Source organism: Barbus barbus (assembly GCF_936440315.1).
Source record: "Barbus barbus genome assembly, chromosome: 22".
NCBI classification, from domain to species: domain Eukaryota; kingdom Metazoa; phylum Chordata; class Actinopteri; order Cypriniformes; family Cyprinidae; genus Barbus; species Barbus barbus.
Genome location: NC_136750.1, coordinates 14,120,294 through 14,141,010, shown reverse-complemented (window position 1 = coordinate 14,141,010; position 20,717 = coordinate 14,120,294). Strand labels below are relative to the sequence as shown.

Here is a 20,717-nt window from a genome sequence, read left to right as displayed (position 1 = left end):
ACCAGTATTAAGTCCTCTTAACCAGTCCTCTTACCAACCTTCTACGCAATAGGCCCAAGTATCTGTCCTGGACACCAGCCTCCACGGAAGCTTTTGAGAAGTTGAAGGAAGCTTTCTCCCATGCTCCAATCCTCATGCATCCAGATCCCCAAAGACCCTTTATTGTAGAGGTCAACACCTCCACTTCAGGAGTAGAAGCAGTTCTCTCTAAGCAGCAGGGGACTCCAGCCAAACTCCATCCATGTGCCTTCTTTTCCAAGAAATTCAGCCTGGCGGAGAGAAATTATGACATCGGCAATCGGGAACTTCTGGCAATCAAGCTAGCCCTCGAAGAATGGAGGCATTGGCTGGAAGGTGCACAACACCCCTTTACAGTCCTCACCAGACCATAAAAACCTACAATACCTGCGAGATGCCAAACGGCTCAATCCCCGCCAGGCCCGCTGGGCACTCTTTTTTTTATCCGGTTCAATTTCTCTATCACGTATCACCCAGGGCCCAGAAATGTAAAGGCCGACGCCTTATCCCGTATCCATGCTCCTGAGGAAAACGATGAAGAACCAGAGCCTATCATTCAAGAAAGAATCATTGCCTGTCCCATTCATTGGAATCCTGAGCCAGATACTCCGGCCAATGCCTCCACAGCCACTCCGCCGGGCTGCCCACCTGGTGTACAGTACGTTCCTAGAACACAACGCACTTCTACCATCCGCTCCGTTCACAATTCTCTGGGCACTGGCCACCCAGGGGCCAACAGCACCCTCTCGCTGCTGAAGGATTGATACTGGTGGCCCAACATGGCCAGGAATGTGAGAAGGTTCGTCCTGGGCTGCGCGGAATGCGCTGTTTCCAAAAGCCCTCGCCATTTACCAGCAGGCAAACTCCTCCCGCTGACCGTTCCCAACCTAGTGGTCACACCTAGGGGTAGATTTCATCACCGACCTGCCTGCATCAGATGGTAACACATGTGTATTGGTGATTGTGGACCGATTTTCTAAGTCTTGTCGACTTCTTCCCCTCAGAGGTCTACCTACAGCCATGGAGACGGCCGAGTTATTATTCAACTACGTCTTCAGATACTTCGGCATTCCAAAAGACATCGTGTCTGATCGAGGCCCACAATTCATCTCCAGAGTATGGAGAGGCTTCTTTAAACTCCTAGGTGTGACCGTAAGTCTATCATCAGGCTACCATCCGCAGACGAACAGGCAGACGGAGAGGAAGATCCAGGAGATCGGTCGCTTCCTACGAACCTTCTGCCATAGCCACCAGGATTCTTGGAACCAGTTCATTGGCTGGGCCGAGTACACCCAAAATTCCCTACGACAAGCTTCTACTGGACTCACTCCCTTCCAGTGTGTACTCCGTTACCAGCCACTGCTATTCCCCTGGTCGGGGGAACCGTCGGAAGTACATGCGGTCAACTACTGGTTCCGAGAGAGTGAGAGGGTCTGGGACAATGCTCACCATCAACTCCAACGTGCAGTTCTCAGGCACAAGATGACAGCAGACCTTTGTAGGTCCGAAGCCCCACAGTATCAACCAGGACAGAAGGTCTGGCTGTCAACAAGAGACATCCGAATGCGCCTGCCCTGCAAAAAGCTCAGTCCCAGATATGTTGGCCCCTTCACCATCCTGAGACAAATCAACCCGGTCACTTTCCAACTACAATTACCACCACAATACAAAATCCATTCCACCTTTCACGTGTCACTCCTGAAACCTTATCACTCTCCTGTCTCTCCCTCCACAGAGCCTGGTCCGAGTGAAGAACCCCCTCTCCCACTGATACTGGAGGACGGAGCCATCTATAAGGTAAAGGAGATCCTGGACTCCCAGCACTGTGGTGGTCGCTTGGAGTATCTCGTCAACTGGGAGGATTATGGTCCAGAGGAGAGGTCATGGGTCCCCAGAGATGACATCTTGGACCCTACACTACTTGAGGAATTCCACTCCACTCACCCAGATTGACCAGCCCCCAGAGGAAGAGGTAGACCACCACGACGTTGGGGTTTTCGGCCCTCTGGAGCGGGCCGTGTCTTGGATGGTCACAATCTGAAACTCATCACCCCTCACCATAAAGCCACACACCTCACTGCACTCAAACGTCAAGTGGACTCCTATATGCTATCTCAGCGACTTACCTGTTACCTACCTGCCTGTGTACTTACCTCTTGTGATCTCTCCAAGCGTTGTGTTTGTCCGTCTCCTGGTTCCTGGTTCTCCAATCAAGAAAGCTGTCTTCAAACAGTGAGGTGTGTGGTCCTCTCTTCATCCACGAGTTCCTGCCAAGACAAGTCAGTCAAGTTATCCACTCATCTCTTCATCCGAAGTATATCTGCATTCCATACTCACCGTCTCATCATCCTTTGAATTGCTCTGCTGTCAATAAACATCACTACTTTGTATTAAGCCTTTATGTGAAGTCTGCTTCCCTAACAGAATTATAATGCAAATCAATTTATAACTTTTTGCATTTTTCTGGATTTTTTTGTTATTCGGTCTCTCACTATTCAAATAAATCTATCATTAAAATTATAGACTGATCATTTCTTTGTCACTGGGCAAACATACAAAATCAGCAGGGGATCAAATAAAATTTCCCCCCACTGTAAGTCCCCATGAAATCAAAATTGAAGTTTTTTGGCTTTTAATATGAATATGTTAGCCTTAGGGTTTTCTATAAGCTTTTGTTCCAAGTTGGCATGTTAAGTGGAAAAGTATTCAATAACAACACAAAATCATGTATAATCACCTGTTAAGCCACACATATGTGTATTGTTGTGACTACCAAAGTAAAAAAAAAAAAAAACTGCATAGTGTCACTGTTTGACCCAGGGCAAATTCTAAATGCCATTTTTGCACCCTTGAAGGGCACTTTGGGAAGGGAACATCATCTGTACGGGTATTACAAAATAATCTTTCTACGAAGGACCCTTCCACAAGTCAGTTAGTGAAGGGTACATACAATGGTCAATTCAAGTAATTCAATCACAATTTAATTTAAAGCTAGATATGAAGGGAGAGCTCAAATTAACATATAAAGAGAATAGTTCACATTGTTTTGTTTTGTCATGCATTTCATATGAAGTTAAATAAGTTGCATATATGAAATGTTTAATAGTAGGTAGATGTGACTATCTGCAGGGTTTAAAGTGAAGTGAAGTGAAGTGACATACGGCCAAGTATGGTGACCCATACTCGGAATTCGTGCTCTGCATTTAACCCATCCATAGTGCACACACACAGCAGTGAACACACACCCGGAGCAGTGGGCAGCCATTTATGCTGCGGCGCCCGGGGAGCAGTTAGGGGTTCGGTGCCTTGCTCAAGGGCACCTCAGTCGTGGTATTGAGGGTGGAGAGAGCGCTGTACATTCACTCCCCCCACCTACAATCCCTGCCGGTCCGAGAATCAAACCCGAAACCTTTGGATTACGAGTCCGACTCTAACCATTAGGCCACGACTTCCCAAGAAGAGACAGCAAGTTTTATAAAGTGGAAAAATGTACCTATTGTGTTCATATTGTATTACAAAACACTTGCTGGTACTGGGATACGGGTAAGGTTAGGGACAGATTTGGTGGTATGGGTAGATTTAAGGGTGGGTTAAGGTGTGAGGGATGGGTCAACAGTGTAACTATAAATATAAGTACATTACAGATGTAATTACATCCAGGTATTTTTTTTTTTTTTAAATGTAAGTACAATGTAAAAACATATATGTACACAATAAGTGCATTGTATCAAATGATTAGTTTAAATGTAAGTACACAGTAGTTAAGGCCACTTAATATAAAGTGGGACCGCAAAGATATTTACAGAAATAATAAGATATGCCTGTTGTTGCTGCCTTGCTTCCTAGTTTCATGGTGATATTTCAGGTATTACCCAGTTTACACACACCTTCTGTTTCTAGTCATTTGAAGAGACTCTCTTTGTTCCGGTTATTTTGTTATTTTTTCATTTACCAGTTTTATATCCTTCTGTGTGTTCCATGTTGTTCATCTTTTATTTGATTAAAACTCCATGTTTGAGTTATCCTCCACCTCTGCCTGGATTAATCAGTGATACAGAGAGGTTGGTTTATCCAAAAATACAGGTAAAACATTTGCCTTTACTATTCAGATCATCAGGTTCATAGTGTCATGCTGTTGCTCATTTATGTAATGCCCTGCATATTATGCCATGATGCTACCTCGACCCACATTACTTAAATTAAACTGTTTCATCTAAATTTAACTAAAGGTCCTGTCAGAGGAAAGTACATTGAGAGGTAGTTATATTTGTGATCTGAAGCTTTCATAACCCTTGTCTGTAGGAGTGCAAATAGAAAGTACTGTACTTAGAACAACAGGAAAACTTCTTAGAACTAGTATCCACTGTGAAAAAGAATTGTGCTTAATTGTATTAAATGTGCATTTGCAGTGTACTTGAAATCTTAAAAGTATGTTTTAAAAAAACTGTGCATGCATATATTTTAATGAAAAATTATTTTGACTACTAAAGCATGTATTAATTAGTTTTAACTGTACTGTGTTCTTTGATATTAAAGTTAATAAATACAAAATTACAAATGTGATTACATATTCATTTAAATTCATGCCATAAAAGTTTCCATAAAAATTACAGTTTTAGTTTGTCCTACATTCTTGTCAGAATATTCAGCAGTGCACTTTTCACACAGACCACAAACCACACATGCCTTGACGTGTATTTTGTTTAACCTTTTCTTAAGTGATGTAATCTTTTCCACAAATCCTGCCAAAACATATCTTTACACTGGGGAGTTCATATGTCAAGCCAAACAACAAATGTATTGTTTGTTTATTTGGTTGATCTCTTCCATTTCTTCCGTTCTTCAGTTTAAAAGAGCTGGAGGGACTCGAACCTTACGCCCCACTTCCTTGTAGTACTTGTCTGACAGCCCAGCTGCCCTGTGGTTAAAAGTAAAAAAGTGATGGTGTTCATAACTACAAGATTGGTGTGACCATTGCATGACCTCAACAAAATATCTCTCTGGGAACTTACAAGAAACTTTCGTGAGTCTCTTTGTTTCTCTTTCACATGACCCCTATCATACATGCATACAGTATTAATGTCTTTTTAATTACATAAAAAAACCTCAAATAGCAGAAAAATTGGGCAAACACACTTCCCTTCCTGTTTTTGTATAGCAAGCGGATTTCTCTCTGTTTATCCACTTGGAAAGGATGTAGACACAAAGATGTGGTTCAAATATTAAGACACATTTTGACGTAAAAAAGAAGAAAAAAAAGAAGATATTTTTGCCATTAGACCTGTTCTTACTTGCAAGCCCATTACCAACAGGCCTGAATGCAATAAAAAATATTTTTTTAGCTAATGCAAAGAAATTCATATATTTTTAAATATGTTGTAAGTGTCTAAACACTTCTTAGGCCACTATGTCTTCTCTCCTGTATGTAATCAATAATTATTTAAGTTATTTTCATACTGTCTTTTATGTAATTTTATACATATTTTTTTCTGTCTACTTTAGTGTAAGGACATACTTGAGTTCCCTCAGCTTCTTTTCTTTAATCTCGTCCAGTCGTGCTCTGCGATTGCGTGCCTCTTCTTCCAGCCGCTCGCCCTCTCGGAACAGCTCTCTGCGCTGGGTGATGGCCTGCATCTCTCTCTCCCGTACCTGATGCCTCACAGCCTCAGCATGCCTTTGGATTTTTTGATGCTGTTGCTCCTCTTTTTCTCGTTCTTTCTCAATGAGCTCCTGATGTGCCCTGGAAAAGCAGTACACAGCATAAATCTTCAGTGGTATCTTTGTCCATTCTCTCCTCTTCCAGTTTAAAGACTAAATGTTCTGTCAGCAATTAAGGTAAATTTATTGATGTTTGTGGATGTAACGAAGTCAATAGTCAGGAAGGAAGAGGACGAGGTCGGTTAGGCTGAGACTGGTGTCTTTATTCCAAGGTTCGTACAAAACAAAAAGACGCGCTACCAGCGCTCACTATAATACACTGCCTACGCAGTATCAAACAGGCTCTCCAAAGCAATCACGGGGTTCCCACCGCACAGTCTCCAGCCACCAGTCCGCCGTCGGTCTCTCTCCCTCTCTGTCCTTTTCCAGGTCCTTTTATGCGGTCTCCCTGCGCCACTTTACTGGAACAAGACACAGGTGTTTGTCATTTACACTTGTCCCACTTACTCACAGCTCGTCTCTCAGCTCTCTCTCCAGCTGCAGACCTCGCTGAATCACGCCCCCCTCGCCACATACCCCCACCGCCCGACTCAGGCCGGGGAGCCGTCCGGCCTGCAGCCCCCCCCCCCCCCCCCATTTCTGGAGAGGAAGTCAGCCACAGCCATCTGTACACCCGGCCTGTGGACCACCTGGAACTTAAAAGGCTGTAAAGCCAGATACCAACGAGTGATCCGCGCGTTGGTATCCTTCATGCGGTGGAGCCACTGCAGAGGAGCGTGGTCCGAACAGAGAGTGAATTCTCGTCCCAGGAGATAGTATCGGAGGGTGAGGACAGCCCACCTGATGGCCAAACACTCCTTCTCTATGGTGCTGTACTTAGTCTCTCTCTTCGAGAGCTTGCGACTAATGTACAGCACCGGCCATTTCTCCCCCTCCACCTCCTGGGACAGGACTGCACCCAGCCCTCTGTCCGATGCGTCAGTCTGCAACAAGAAGGGGAGAGAAAAGTCAGGAGAATGTAACAGCGGCCCGCCACACAGAGCAGCCTTCACCTGGGTAAAAGCCTGCTGACACAGCTCCGTCGACTGAACCGGATCTGGCGCTTCCTTTTTAGTGAGATCAGTCAGCGGGCTGGTGAGGTCCGAATAATTAGGCACAAACCTTCTATAGTATCCCGCCAGCCCCAGGAACTGTCTCACCTCCTTTTTGGTCTTAGGTCTCGGACAAGTTGCAACGGCTGCGGTCTTATCAATTTGGGGACGCACTTGTCCGTGACCCAAGTGGAAACCCAGATACCTGACCTCCACCCAACCAACTGCACACTTCCTTGGGTTGGCCGTGAGCCCTGAGCCCGGCCGCCCTCAGCGCTCTCAGGACAACCCTCACGTGCTCCATATGCCGCTGCCAGTCGTTGCTATAGATGATGATATCATCTAGGTACGCAGCAGCATATGCAGCATGGGGCCGGAGAATACGGTCCATGAGTCGCTGAAAAGTAGCCGGTGCCCCGAACAAGCCGAACGGAAGTGTAACAAATTGGTGTAATCCAAACGGCGTTGTGAAAGCGTTTTTTTCTTTAGATACCGGCGATAAGGGGATCTGCCAATATCCTTTTGTCAAATCCAGTGTCGAATAAAAACGAGCTGTGCCCAGCCGATCAAGCAATTCGTCGACTCGGGGCATGGGATACGCGTCGAATTTCGACACAGCATTTATTTTGCGGTAATCCACACAGAATCGGACCGAGCCGTCCGTTTAAGGAACTAAGACTATCGGGCTCGCCCAATCACTGTTGGATTCTTCTATTACTCCCATTTCAAGCATCGCCTCTAATTCCGTCTGAACCACCTTTTTCTTGTGTTCAGGTAAACGATATGGCCGACTGCGTACTACTACACCTGGCTCGGTCTCAATATGATGCTGAATGAGATTTGTTCGACCGGGTAGGGGTGAGAACACATCTGCAAACTCTGCTTGCAACTTGGCCACATCAGTGAGCTGGGAGGGCGAGAGATGATCTCCTCCTGGGGCCAGAGCGAGAGATTGTGTTTTGCCGCTCACTTCTGGCCCGAGATCATCTTCTCCACTCACCACCGTCACCAGCATCACCGACTGCGCCTCGCTCCATTTTTTTAGGAGGTTGAGGTGATAAATTTGATGAGCCCCACCCCTATCTGTTCGCACCACCTCATAATCGAGATCTCCAACTTGCCGTGTGACCTCAAACGGTCCTTGCCACTTCGCAAGTAATTTGGAACTTGAAGTTGGGAGCAATACAAGCACTTTATCTCCCCGTGAAAATTTCCGCAAATTGGTTCCCCTGTTGTATGACCGCTTTGTTTGCCCTGAGCCTGTAACAAATTCTCCCTAGATAGCCGCCCCAAAGTGTGGAGTTTCGTTCTCAGGTCCAGTACATACTGAATTTCATTTTTGCTCTGAGAAGGTCCGTCCTCCCAAGTTTCTCTCAGGACATCAAGAACCCCTCGGGGCTGACGACCATAAAGAAGCTCGAAGGGGGAAAACCCCGTGGAGGCTTGCGGGACCTCCCGCACAGCGAACAAGAGGGGTTCCAACCACTTATCCAAATTTTTGGCGTCTTCGTGAACGAACTTACGAATCATGGTTTTTAATTTGCGATTAAATCGTTCCACCAGCCCGTCCGTTTGTGGGTGATAGACGCTGGTGCGAATTGATTTAATGCCCAATAATTCGTACAGTTCGCGTAACGTACGTGACATAAACGCCGTGCCTTGATCAGTGAGGATCTCTTTCGGGATCCCCACTCGGGAGATTAAACGAAACAGTGCGTCCGCGACACTCTTGGCAGAAATGCTGCGGAGCGCCACTGCCTCCGGATATCGGGTTGCATAGTCCACCAGAACTAATGCAAAACGATGTCCTCTCGCTGATCGCTCTAATGGCCCGATGAGGTCCATCCCAATTCTTTCGAAGGGGACCTGCATCAGCGGTAGCGGGCGCAAAGGCGCTTTTGGGGAGGCCGGTGGATTTACCAGCTGACATTCGTGACAAGACGCGCACCATCTGCGTACATTCTCGTGAATGCCCGGCCAAAAAAAACGGGCCATGAGGCGATTTAGGGTTGTTGTCTGCCCTAAATGTCCAGCCATGGGATTACAATGAGCCGCCTGGAAAAGCATTTCCCGACGGCTCGTTGGCACTAATAACTGCGTTGTATCTTCCTTTGTCTGAGCGTCTTGGGTCACTCGATACAAGCGATCTTTTATAATTGCAAAATATGGATAGGAGACCGGACGAGCCGGTTGGAGAGGTTGGCCGTCGATATAACGGACCTGTTCAAATGCGTGTTTTAATGACTCATCCTGAGTCTGCTCCAGGGGAAAATCATCGCGCTCCGAGAGGCTCGTCCTCTCGATTTCCCTCTGTTCCCCTGGGTCAGAACTCAGCGGTCCCCGTTCAACCTCTCCCACCTGTACGAGCGGCCCCTTTCCCTGCTTTCCCTTACCCCAAGAGACATCCGCACATAAGCATCCCAGTAATTCACTAAAAGCCGGCCAATTGGTTCCCAGAATTAGCGGTTGTCGGAGGTGCGGGCTAACTGCGACCTCTACACTATGGTTTTGTCCCCTAAATTGGATGACGGCGGACATTAACGGATATTTCACCACATCCCCGTGCACACACCGTACCTGAACCATGCGGCTTGTAACCCATGCCTCGGGCCGAATCAGGCTCTGATGGATAGAGGTTTGGTTACATCCTGAATCCACCAGAGCCTGGTAGTTACCCCCCTCAATACTCACAGGTATTTGGTACCCGCCAGCCTGATCGGGGGCAGCCTGCGGTGTGTCCGGGACCCGGATCATTGTCCCCACCTCCATCATGGGACACCTGTCAATAAAATGCTCCGGGTCCCCGCAACGCCAACAGGCCGGCCCAGACCTCCCCGCCGCACTAGTGGCGGGAAGTGGGTTAAGCGAGTGGCGCGGAGAGAGCGGGGAAACGGGAGCAGTGTCGGCCCCAGCGGTGGTCAGCCCCGCCCCCCTGGGCGGAGCTCTTGGACTCGGAGGGTACTCCTGCCCAGTCTCGCGGAAAACCAGGAGGACGGGACCTAGGAAGAGGGACAGGACGAGTGATAGAAGGAGAGGGAGAAATCAAAGGTGAGGAGAGAGAGACAGCTGGAAGGGGTTCGCCGACCCCGGGGCACGCCACCATCTGATCCTCCGCCAGCTGGATGGCTGAGGCCAGCGACGTCGGTCGGTGGCACAGGACCCACTCTGCCGTTTTCCTTGGCAGACGGGTGATGAACTGCTCCAGTACCACCCGGTCGAGGATGTGATCGGCGTCGTCTCCCTCAGCCAGTAGCCATTTGCGCCAGGAGTCCCGGAGCTGTTGTGCCAACACAAAGGGCCGACCGCACTCGCCCAGGACCAGCGATCGAAACCGCTGGCGATGTTGCTCTGGGCTTCGGTAAACCCGCTGGAGGATGGCTCGTTTCAAATCGTCAAAGACCAGGAGATTCGGCACGGGCAGTTGCTGAGCCGCCGTCTGCGGTATCAGACGCACTGGCCATTGCGCTCGTGGCCACCCCCCGGTTTCCGCCGTCTTCTCAAAGAGATCTAAGAAGGCCTCGGGGTCATCCTGCGCCCCCATCTTGTTTAACGGCAGGTGGGGGGGTGTGGTCAGCCGGGCGGCTGTTTCTGCCCGGACCTCCCGGTCCATCCAGCTCCGGAACGTCTCGCGGTCCTCCTGTTGCGCTCGGATGATGGCCTGGAAGCGGTGTTCCTGGTCAGTCCGCATATCCAGCAGCGCCTGATGTTGTTCTTGGTGGAGGACCGCGAGGGACGAGATGACATCCGCAAATGGCGTACTTGTCGGAGTCTGCATGATGGCAGCGTCCCTCCTGCTTCCTTCCCGGGTTTCGGCACCAGTGTAACGAAGTCAATAGTCAGGAAGGAAGAGGACGAGGTCGGTTAGGCTGAGACTGGTGTCTTTATTCCAAGGTTCGTACAAAACAAAAAGACGCGCTACCAGCGCTCACTATAATACACTGCCCACGCAGTATCAAACGGGCTCTCCAAAGCAATCACGGGGTTCCCACCGCACAGTCTCCAGCCACCAGTCCGCCGTCGGTCTCTCTCCCTCTCTGTCCTTTTCCAGGTCCTTTTATGCGGTCTCCCCGCGCCACTTTACTGGAACAAGACACAGGTGTTTGTCATTTACACTTGACCCACTTACTCACCGCTCGTCTCTCAGCTCTCTCTCCAGCTGCAGACCTCGCTGAATCACGCCCCCCTCGCCACAGTGGATTATAGAGGTAATTGTTATTTCTTAGGTTGATTCACTGAGTTTTGTAATGCTTATTATATAGCACAATATAATAAAAGAAAATAACTAAAAATATAATAAAATACCAAACTACGTAATACTATTGTTGTTAGAAATTGCAACAATATAAAATAGAAATATAATACATTTAAAATTGTAATTAAAACAATAAGTTAACAATAACATATATGTCACGAATCCTGGCCATGAACTTCCATTCGCTACTACAGTTCCCATCATCTATTGCACTGATGACACACACAGCCGATTTCACTGACCACACAATCACACATGCTTTAAGCCTTGGACTTCCTCTCTGTCATCGCGAGTATTGTTTAGCGTATATCCTAGCGATAGCTACTTTACGGAGTTCATTTAGTTGTTAGTCCTTCCTTGCTAGTTTTCTCGTGTTTGATACCTGCCCGTATTTCCTGGATTAACCCTTTGCCTTGCCATTCGGACTTTTGTTTGCACCTTGTTTGGATTATTTTGCTGTGTACCTGGATTTATTCTTTGCCTTGCCCCTGTTGGATATTATTCCTAGGACTACTCTTTGTCTTGCCATATATATTCCTGTTTGCCAATGTTTGACCCATGCTTGTTTCCGACCACTCCTTTTAATAAAGCCTTGCAAATGGATCCCCATGACTCACGTGCCGTTACAACTGACACTCTATCCTCCAATTTGATACTGTTAAGTGCTTTGACACAATCTGTATTGTTACAAGCGCTATATAAATAAAGATGACTTGACATTAATAAACATTTTACATGAACAAAAACACGATCGGGTGTCTTGCTAAGCATCTTGCTTTAACATACTTAAATTGCATCATTTCAGTTTGTTATAAAGTGAGATGTAAGCAAGTTAAACATTATTTATTGATCTAATGAAAAAAAAAATCTGGGGTCTGGGGCTGGATCTTATGTATCTTATGGAGCCATGATCTATCATTACATAATTACATTAAACATTTAATATTCGACAACTGTGTTACAATAGAAATGTTAAATAACCAACAGTAATATCCAGGGATACAAAGAACTCAACTGTTTTCAGCATACTAGGAAAAAGATTAAGAATGATTGTGTACATGCTGTGAAATTTTATGCAAACTTTGCTAAAGTTTCCTGATAGCCTTTCGGTAATTTCACTCTTTATACTCAGACCTACACTAGAACATGATAAAACATGTAGCTTTGACAGGTGCTGTCATTCAGATCAAATGCATCAAATGCATTAATATATAGTATTTTTAACCCTTTCTCTTTATTAGTCTAATACCTTTTTCCTTTATTTTCCTTTTTTTGGACAAGAAACCTCCAAGTGCAACTCTGTACATTGATATGGCCATGGCTGGTCTCTGCTTAAAATTTGAAGGGATCACCTAAAAATGCTGTTTTCATTCTCTTATCATTTACCTTTTTTTTTTTTTTTTTTTTTTTTTTTAATTCCAGCACCAACTGCTATATGTCATAGATTTTTTTTTATGAATATGTGTTTACTGTTTTTTACAGACACAGACAAAAATGAAATGCACACATGTAAATCAGGTGAATCAAAAATGTTCATGCCCCTGTGTGCCTACCAACCCCCTTTTGGACCTCTGTGTTTCTAAAACCCTGTGTACAGCCACGCTACTAGTATGTGATACATGTTATGGTATTTGTACCTCAGGACCCTCTCAAACTCTGCTCTCTCTCGTCCAGCCTCAATGGACAGCAAGTGCTCCTTGTGAGTGACTTGCTCTAAACGAGCGGCCTTCAGCTTTTCTTCCACTTCCAGCTTCCTCAAATTCCGCTCTGTCTCTTTTCTTCTCCATTCCCTTGCAGCCGCTTCTTGTTTCCTCCGTGCCCTGATCTCATCCTAACAGTTCAGAGAAAAACTCAAAATATATGAATCCAGAATATAAATTTCACTGCCTCCAACATGGTCAGCCAATTGGTACTGTAAATGTATTACGCCATCACAAGAGGATACTTCTCATTATATGCATTATTTTTTTTTTTTTATGAGGATGTAATATTTTACCTGCTCAGCTTTATGGTCTCTGTCCCTTTCTTGAAGAGCTCTCAGTCGTGCCACTTCCTTCTCTTTGTCTTTCTTGATTCGTATCTGCTCAGCTTCATACTCTACCTCTCGTTCCTAGAGTTAATCAAACAAATGCTTTTTCTTTCTTACTTAAACATGCTGGTGGTTATTTGTTTTCTGTTGATATATTCATACAATGTGTCAATATCACAAAAAAATAATACTAGCCTAAATAATTAAAACAAGCTCACTGAAGACAAGTAAACTACAGTAGAACAAATAAGAAATGCTACATACATTGTAAAAAGTAATCAAAAGTATCAAATGTATTAAAACAGCATATTCTTTATTGTGTAAATTAAATATATTTCTTCCTATTACAGTTAAAAAGTGATTTAACTGTGAGTCACGTGACGTGCTCATGAACCTAGTCGTACTGAAGCAGAGCTCCGTACGTTTGGCTTCTTTTTGCAGATGTTTTTGTTTTTGTTTTAAGTTTTATTCATTGGTGGTGCTGATGGTATGCAGTTGTAAATCTTAGTCAGCTTCTGCGATTAAGAAGAAATCCAAGACACCGACCGCGAGCGATATGATGGACAAGATGGCAAACACTGTTACACACTTTGAGGACATTCTAAGAACCGAGTAGACGGCGATGTGGAACGAGTTCGCTTCTCACATGACAGTTGTTCAGTCGCTATGCTCTAAACTGGATCTTCTTACAGGGGAGACGAGAGAACAAAAGAAAGTTGTTGCAGATCACGATAGGAGCAACAGGTTGTGGACTTGCAGAATCGCAATATGCGCAGCAATCTGCATCTGGTCAGATTGTCTGAAGGTTCCGAAAAGGACGACCCTACGAGCTTTTTGAAAAGATCGCTACCGACGTGGCTCCCGTCTCTGGTGGGCAAAGAGATTGAAGTGGAGCGAGCGCATTGCATGTACACAAGACTCTCCTCAGATCACGCTAAACCACGGGTTTTCATCTTTAAACTGCTGCAGTACACGGACAGTGAGCTCATTCTGCGGGCCGCCAGACTTCATGCCCCGGTGAAAACTTCCGACGGAGCAACTCTGTCTTTCTTTCCAGATTTTTCTTCGGTTACCGCAAAAAGAAGTGCATTTGCGCCAATTAGGAAGGAGATGAGAGACGCTGGCATCCAGAATTTTCTCCTTTATCCTGCAACGCTGAAGGTCATTCTCAATCAAGGTGAACCTAAAATGCTACACTCCCCAGAAGAAGCAAGAGATTTTCTCAGATCCCTTTCATCCACCAACTCTCAGTGAACTCCAGCTGGACATTTGCTGTTTCATGATTAAAAAGAAATGGTGTGATCCCAGGAATATCTCCATTCTGTCGCGTTCCTGCTCGCCTCATCTGGAACATCTTTCCATTATTTGCCGCCCATTTTATCTGCCCCGGGAGTTTTCATTGATCATTGTTACTGCTGTGTACATTCCACCACAGGCTGACACCGGCTTGGCTTTGTCTAAGCTTCATGATGTGCTCAGTGGCTACATTAACAAACATCCTGACACTCCCTTTATCATCGCGGGGGACTTTAACAAAGCCAGGCAGGTCATGCCGAACTTTCATCAACATGTATCCTGTCCAACTAGAGGACCAAACACACTGGATCATTGCTACACTCGGTTCAAGAATGCCTACAAAGCCCGCTCACTACCGGCTTTTGGCAAATCGGACCATGCCGCCATTTTCCTCACACCGGAATATAAACAAAGGCTCGTTCAGGATCCCCTGGTGCAGAGAGTAGTGACGCGCTGGTCCTCCCACTCAGAAGCTATGTTACAGTCGGCTCTTGATGATGTCAACTGGGACATGTTCCGGGCGAGTTCTTCTGACGTCAGCGAGTTCACGGATGTAGCATTAAGCTTTGTAAACACACTAACCGAGCAAGCTACAGAAACAATAACGATAAGGACATTCTCCAATCAGAAACCGTGGGTGGACAGAACAATCCGTGCTGCGGTTAACAAACGCACTGCCGCTTACAATGAGGCTCTTCTGACCGTGAATATGAGCGAGTACAAAGCATCGTGCTATGCTCTCCGACGCGCAGTAAGAGCCGCCAAACACCGATACAGAGAGAATTGAGTCTCATTTCCAGCTCAATGACTCTCGACGGATGTGGCAGGGACTGAGGACCATCTGTGCCTTCGGAAACAAATCCTCCGCGGAGGTGAGAGCAGATCCATTGCTGGCCGACAAGTTAAACATCTTCTACGGTCGCTTAGATTGCAACGGCGGCGGCGCGTCTCTGCCGTCCAGTGCGTCAGGAAGCAGCAGGCAGAGCAGCGATGATCCTGTAATCACGGTGTCAGAGGATGAGGTTCAGAGGGCGCTAAAGAAAGTGAACGTCAGGAAAGCAGCCGGACCTGATGGGATAACCGGCCTTGTTCTGAGGTCCTGCGCTGATCAGCTCGCTGGTTTGTTCACTTCCATCTTTAATGAGTCCCTTGCTACCTCCGTGGTTCCCACCTCATTTAAAAAATTCGTCATAATCCCTGTGCCTAAGAACAATAAATCCTCTTGCCTCAATGACTATCGCCCAGTTGCCCTCACATCTATAGTCATGAAGGTTTTTGAGAGACTTGTAAAGAGCCACATTTGCTCCTCCATACCTGATACTTTGGACCCTCTTCAGTTTGCCTATCGCCCAAACAGATCTACGGACGATGCCATCGCTCACATCCTCCACTCTTCCCTCACACACTTGGACAGCAACAATGGGAATTATGTAAGGCTGCTATTCATTGACTATAGCGCAGCTTTCAACACTATAGTCCTCATCAAGCTGGCATCAAAACTCACAGACCTTGGCCTAAACTCCTCACTCTGTGACTGGATTCAAGACTTCCTCACCGGCAGACCTCAAGTGGTGAAAGTTGGCCAGTTCACCTCAAACTCCATCACTCTGAACGTAGTAGCCCCACAGGGCTGTGTCCTGAGTCCCCTGCTCTACTCTCTCTACACGTGTGACTGCGTGTCCTCTCACAGCTCCACATCTATTATCAAATTCGCTGATGATACTGTGGTTCTGGGCCTCATCTCCAACAATGATGAGACCGCATACTTGGATGAGGTAGAGAGACTCACATCATGGTGCCAGGACAACTGTCTCTCTCTGAACGTGAGCAAAACTAAAGAGCTGATCATGGATTTTAGGATGAGACAGCAGCAGCCCTACACTCCTCTTATGATCAGTGGGAACCCTGTGGAGAGGATGAGTAGCTTCAAGTACCTCGGTGTAAACATCTCCAAGAACCTGACTTGGACTACACACATCCAAACACAGGTTAAGAAAGCCAGGCAAATACTGTACCATCTGCGACAGCTGAGGAAATTCAGGGTCTCACCAGCAATCCTGAAAACTTTCTATTCAGGGGCCATAGAAAGTGTATCGATTCAGTGTATCGTTTTCGCAAGAAACGTCGCAGAAGACGTGGTAAACGTGGAGGCATTGCTGTTCGACTAAAAGCTGGTATGGTTATTTCTACCTGCTGCTCTACACGGACTGCGTGTGATGTACCTCTCCGCTACCGTGATTTAATATTTAAATTTGTTTGATGATCTGAAACATTAAAGTGTGAAAAACATGCAAAAAAAATAAAAATAAAAAATCATGAAGGGGGCCAACACTTTTTCACACCACTGTATCTCGTCGTCAAGAGAAATTTATGAATAGGCTACTTCATCATGACCAAACAGGATTCATTAAATATAATGATAACTTACGCAGGTTATATCATATTATTAATTCAAAGGTTTGCGGTTAACAAACGGACTGCCGCTTACAATGAGGCTCTTCTGACCGTGAATATTCCATGATTCCTCTCACTCCACCGGTTGGCTACTGGAACAAACTAGATACATGTGTTTCACGGTATATATGGGATGAGACACGTCCTCGTATTAAACTGACTACCTTACAACGATGTAGATTACATGGAGGTCTTTCTCTCCCTAATATTAGACCGTATGCTCAAGCCTTTTCCCTCCGCCCTTTAGCAGTTTGGTTTGATCCTGACGCTTCTGTGTCTTGGAGAGCAATTGAGGAATCTATTGTTTATCCGTATAAATTGATGCACCTTGTTTTTTGGGAGTTCCACTTAGGCAGTGTAAATCTCGGTTTGGTCCCATTGTAACCCACCTCCTCTCCACATGGAGGGATGTTGAAAGACATTCACAACTAGCTACAAAATGGCATAGGCACTTGCCTATTTTCCATAATAATAACCTTTTGTCAGGCGGTACTCCATTTCATTGTCCGCAATGGACTCTGGGAGATATCTATGATGATAGTGGTTTAAAATCCTTCCAGAATCTTAAAACGCAATATAATCTGCCAGGCACCTCCTGTTTATGTATTTGCCTATTAAATCGGCCCTACGGGTATATGGGGTGCCTTGGAACTCTCAACTGCCTGTTCACCCTTTGCGCAAACTAATCCTTCCTTCTGAGGAATCTCCCTCCTCTGCTTCAGTCATCTATCTCTTTCTTCTTGAGCATTCATACAAACCTTTATCTATTACTACTGTTTGGGCTAAGGATCTTAATGAGGAAGTGCATGTTTTATTTTCCAATGAGGTACAGGGTATGTTTAAATTGTCTTCTAAAAACCCTAATCACCAAATGGTTAATTGGAAATTGCTGCATAGTGTTTACTTGACTCCAATGAAACGTTTTTATATGAATCTGTCATCTTCTCCTAAGTGTAATTTCTGTTCCCAAGGAGTTTTAGGCACGTTTTTGCATTTTTGGGGGGAGTGCCCCTCTCTCTCACCTTTTTGGACTCAGCTCTCACTGGACCTATCATATTTCTTGCGTACTGAGATATGTTTGACTCCGCGCCATTTTTTCATGAATGACTTTTGGGACTTCACCTTGTCCGTCCAACAAAGATCTTTACTGTTAGCTGCTCTCACAGCAGCAAAAAAAATTGCTGGTCAACCGAATCCTCCTCACACAATGGACAGATGAACCTGGAATGTGTATTTGTTGGATATTATCTCGATGGAACTCTCTACTTCTCATATACATGGATCCAACTATGAAAAATGTTAATTCATGGCATTCAGCTTTTAATGTTGTGTCTTATTTTCTAAAGTCTTTGTAGAAGTTATTTTGTTGTTATTTGTTTATCTATTGATATTAATTAATATATTTTTATTGTTATTATTTATTTTATTTATTTTTTGGGGGGGGTCTACCGGGGGGTGGGTTCTGGATTTGTACGGCTGCTGTTTGGTTCTGTACTGCTGTTCCACAGAGTGAAGTTCAATAAAAAGTTGTTAACAAAAAAAAAAAGTGATTTAGCTGTCACTTTAAGAGCTGCTTGGATATATTACACGTTTTATTTCTCAGCTGTTTTCTTTACGAGGATACTTGCAAAGACAGTCATTTTGACACATACAAGAGTGTGTATTTAACCGTTCAAGGCCTATAAAGTGTTCAATACTCCCCTGCTTCTCTATGAGCACCTTCTTCAGATAGCGCTCAGACAGCACACACGTATAATTAAATTTTCCACACAACATCCATGTATGATTTACAGACAAACCATATAACAGTGAAATTTTTGAATTTTTTTTGCAAATTTTTGCAACAGTGCATTTTTTTTTTCCAAAGTGGAGCAGATTGCATATTTTTACATTTTAGATGTATTATATGTTGAATCGTTTTTTAAAGGTTCCGCAGAGTGTGGCGCCATATTACAACTGTTGCAGTGTTCACAGAAATTTTGCGTTCTCAAAGTCTAGTGATGCTGCTTTGAGTCTGCTGTGGCGCTTGTGTTGGTAGAAATGCACATCAAGGGTTCATAGCAGCCTCATAGAGGGCATTTGTCAGCAACCTTCTGAAACCTAAATGACAAACGGGTTATCCACACTGTAAAACTTTACTGTAAATTTACAGGTGTTTTCTAACAGTATTATATTGTATTTTTATAAAACAATAACATGCTGTATGTTTTACAGAATATCTGTAAATATACAGCAGTTTTCTGTTTTCAGCCCGCTAAATTTGTAATACAGAATCATACTGTAAGCGCATTGCATTGTGGGATTGATTTTCTTTCGCGCTCAATTCAGATGTGATGTGATGTGAACAGACAAACAGACGTTTGTGCCAGTATTACAGGCAGACTTAATTTGTCAGTGGATTTATCTGAATAGAATAATTATTCTTTTTAATGAGATATGCCAGGGTTGTGAATTTGTGAGTAACGTTAGTATCTAACTTAAGCTTTTGTGAGCTTCGACTCTGTAGCTGCTTATGACGCAGCAGAAAATGGACGACGCTGCATGAGAAGACGGGGAAATCGATTGCCATCTGAATAATATAATTTATGCTAAATAGACTTCGGAGCTCAAAAAGATGGACAATTATTCGTCGGAGTATTGATACGGTAAGTCAATCCTTTTTTTTTTTTTTTATCACATTTCTATAGAGCTTCACGTCGCGTCAGATTCCGCCATGTTTTATGTAACGCTCAGGGGCACACAGTGTAAACATATGCAAATCACCACAGAAAAAAGCCGACTGTTTACTATTAATATTTTTTGAAAACCGTCTTACATACTCTTAGAATAAAACGGACTAATAAGTAAATCTCTTTAAATAAAACAATGTCTCTGTGGTTTGTCTGAGGGGCTGCATATATTCATTATTCAGTCTCTTTCACTACAGTGGTACTGATACAGGCTAACTGCTAAAACACTTTGATTAGATTAGCAAAACCATGCCTATTTTTTAAAGGGGATAATACATAGCTAGATCTTAAACAGTGGATCGTTTAGCATTGTTATATATCACAATATTGCCCAGTAAATCTGCTCAGTGTAAAGAATTAAGCCATTATAGAGGTAACAGAACTTACTGCTTTGAAACGATGTTTATTGTGGATTCTGTGCAAATAAATAATGAACCAAGTTGAAGATTCATTATTATTAGAGATGCCGAACAATGATAAACGATCAAATAAATTAATGAATGAAACTTAATCCTTACAAACAAGTGTCCTGGGATCAAAGAGCTGCCACAGATAATATTTCCATATATGATTTTATTTTATTTGTAGTGTGAGGGCGAACAGTTTAATGCAAATCACTGTATATTAAATCTACAGAGATAAATTATTAAGCCATATCTTATTTGAGTTGTTACCGAGTTTCAGTTTAACTTTCATCCGAGTTCCGTAGTGAATGTAGACATTATATAGGCTATTATTTTATGCTTATGTGATTCAACTTAAGATCGCGTTGAATGATTAAGGCTTACTGTATCAACAGCGTTAATCAAAAGCAGAGGTATTTCATGCAGACATCAATAAGGGCTATGGCATCTATTAATGTCTGCAGGAAATACCTCTGCTTTTTCAGCTTTCTAAGGCTAAAAAAAGCACGTTTTTCACACAGGCTGTGCACAGGGCTATGGCAAATGATGTAAAGTCAGCCTTAACCACTCCAACGCGATCTTAAGTAGAATAATAGAAACATTAAATAATATCAACGTCTATATTCACTATATTATCCAGTCTCCGCGGTAGCTCCTGTTACCTAAATTCCCAGAATGCATTGCCGCTGTGACGACACATTCCCAGACTCTATACGGATTACTTCAGTGGTTTGATTTTGGGAACTTCTGCTAAATCCTTAGCAAAAAAAAAAGGTCGCTGTTCTC

The 20,717-nt window shown here is 44.4% G+C and overlaps 1 pseudogene across 1 annotated transcript in view; it reads right to left on the bottom strand.

Annotated features, from left to right (window-relative positions):
• Positions 1 to 4,860: 4,860 nt before the first annotated feature.
• LOC306888652 (cilia- and flagella-associated protein 45-like) overlaps positions 4,861 to 20,717 on the bottom strand; it is a 28,285-nt pseudogene continuing 12,428 nt past the window's right edge. Inside the window, exons 9-12 of the transcript in view lie at positions 13,016 to 13,129; positions 12,657 to 12,850; positions 5,534 to 5,758; positions 4,861 to 4,936 (exon numbers count right to left, since the gene is read on the bottom strand). The product of the transcript in view is annotated as a cilia- and flagella-associated protein 45-like (transcript). The remainder of the gene's footprint in view (positions 4,937 to 5,533; positions 5,759 to 12,656; positions 12,851 to 13,015; positions 13,130 to 20,717) is intronic.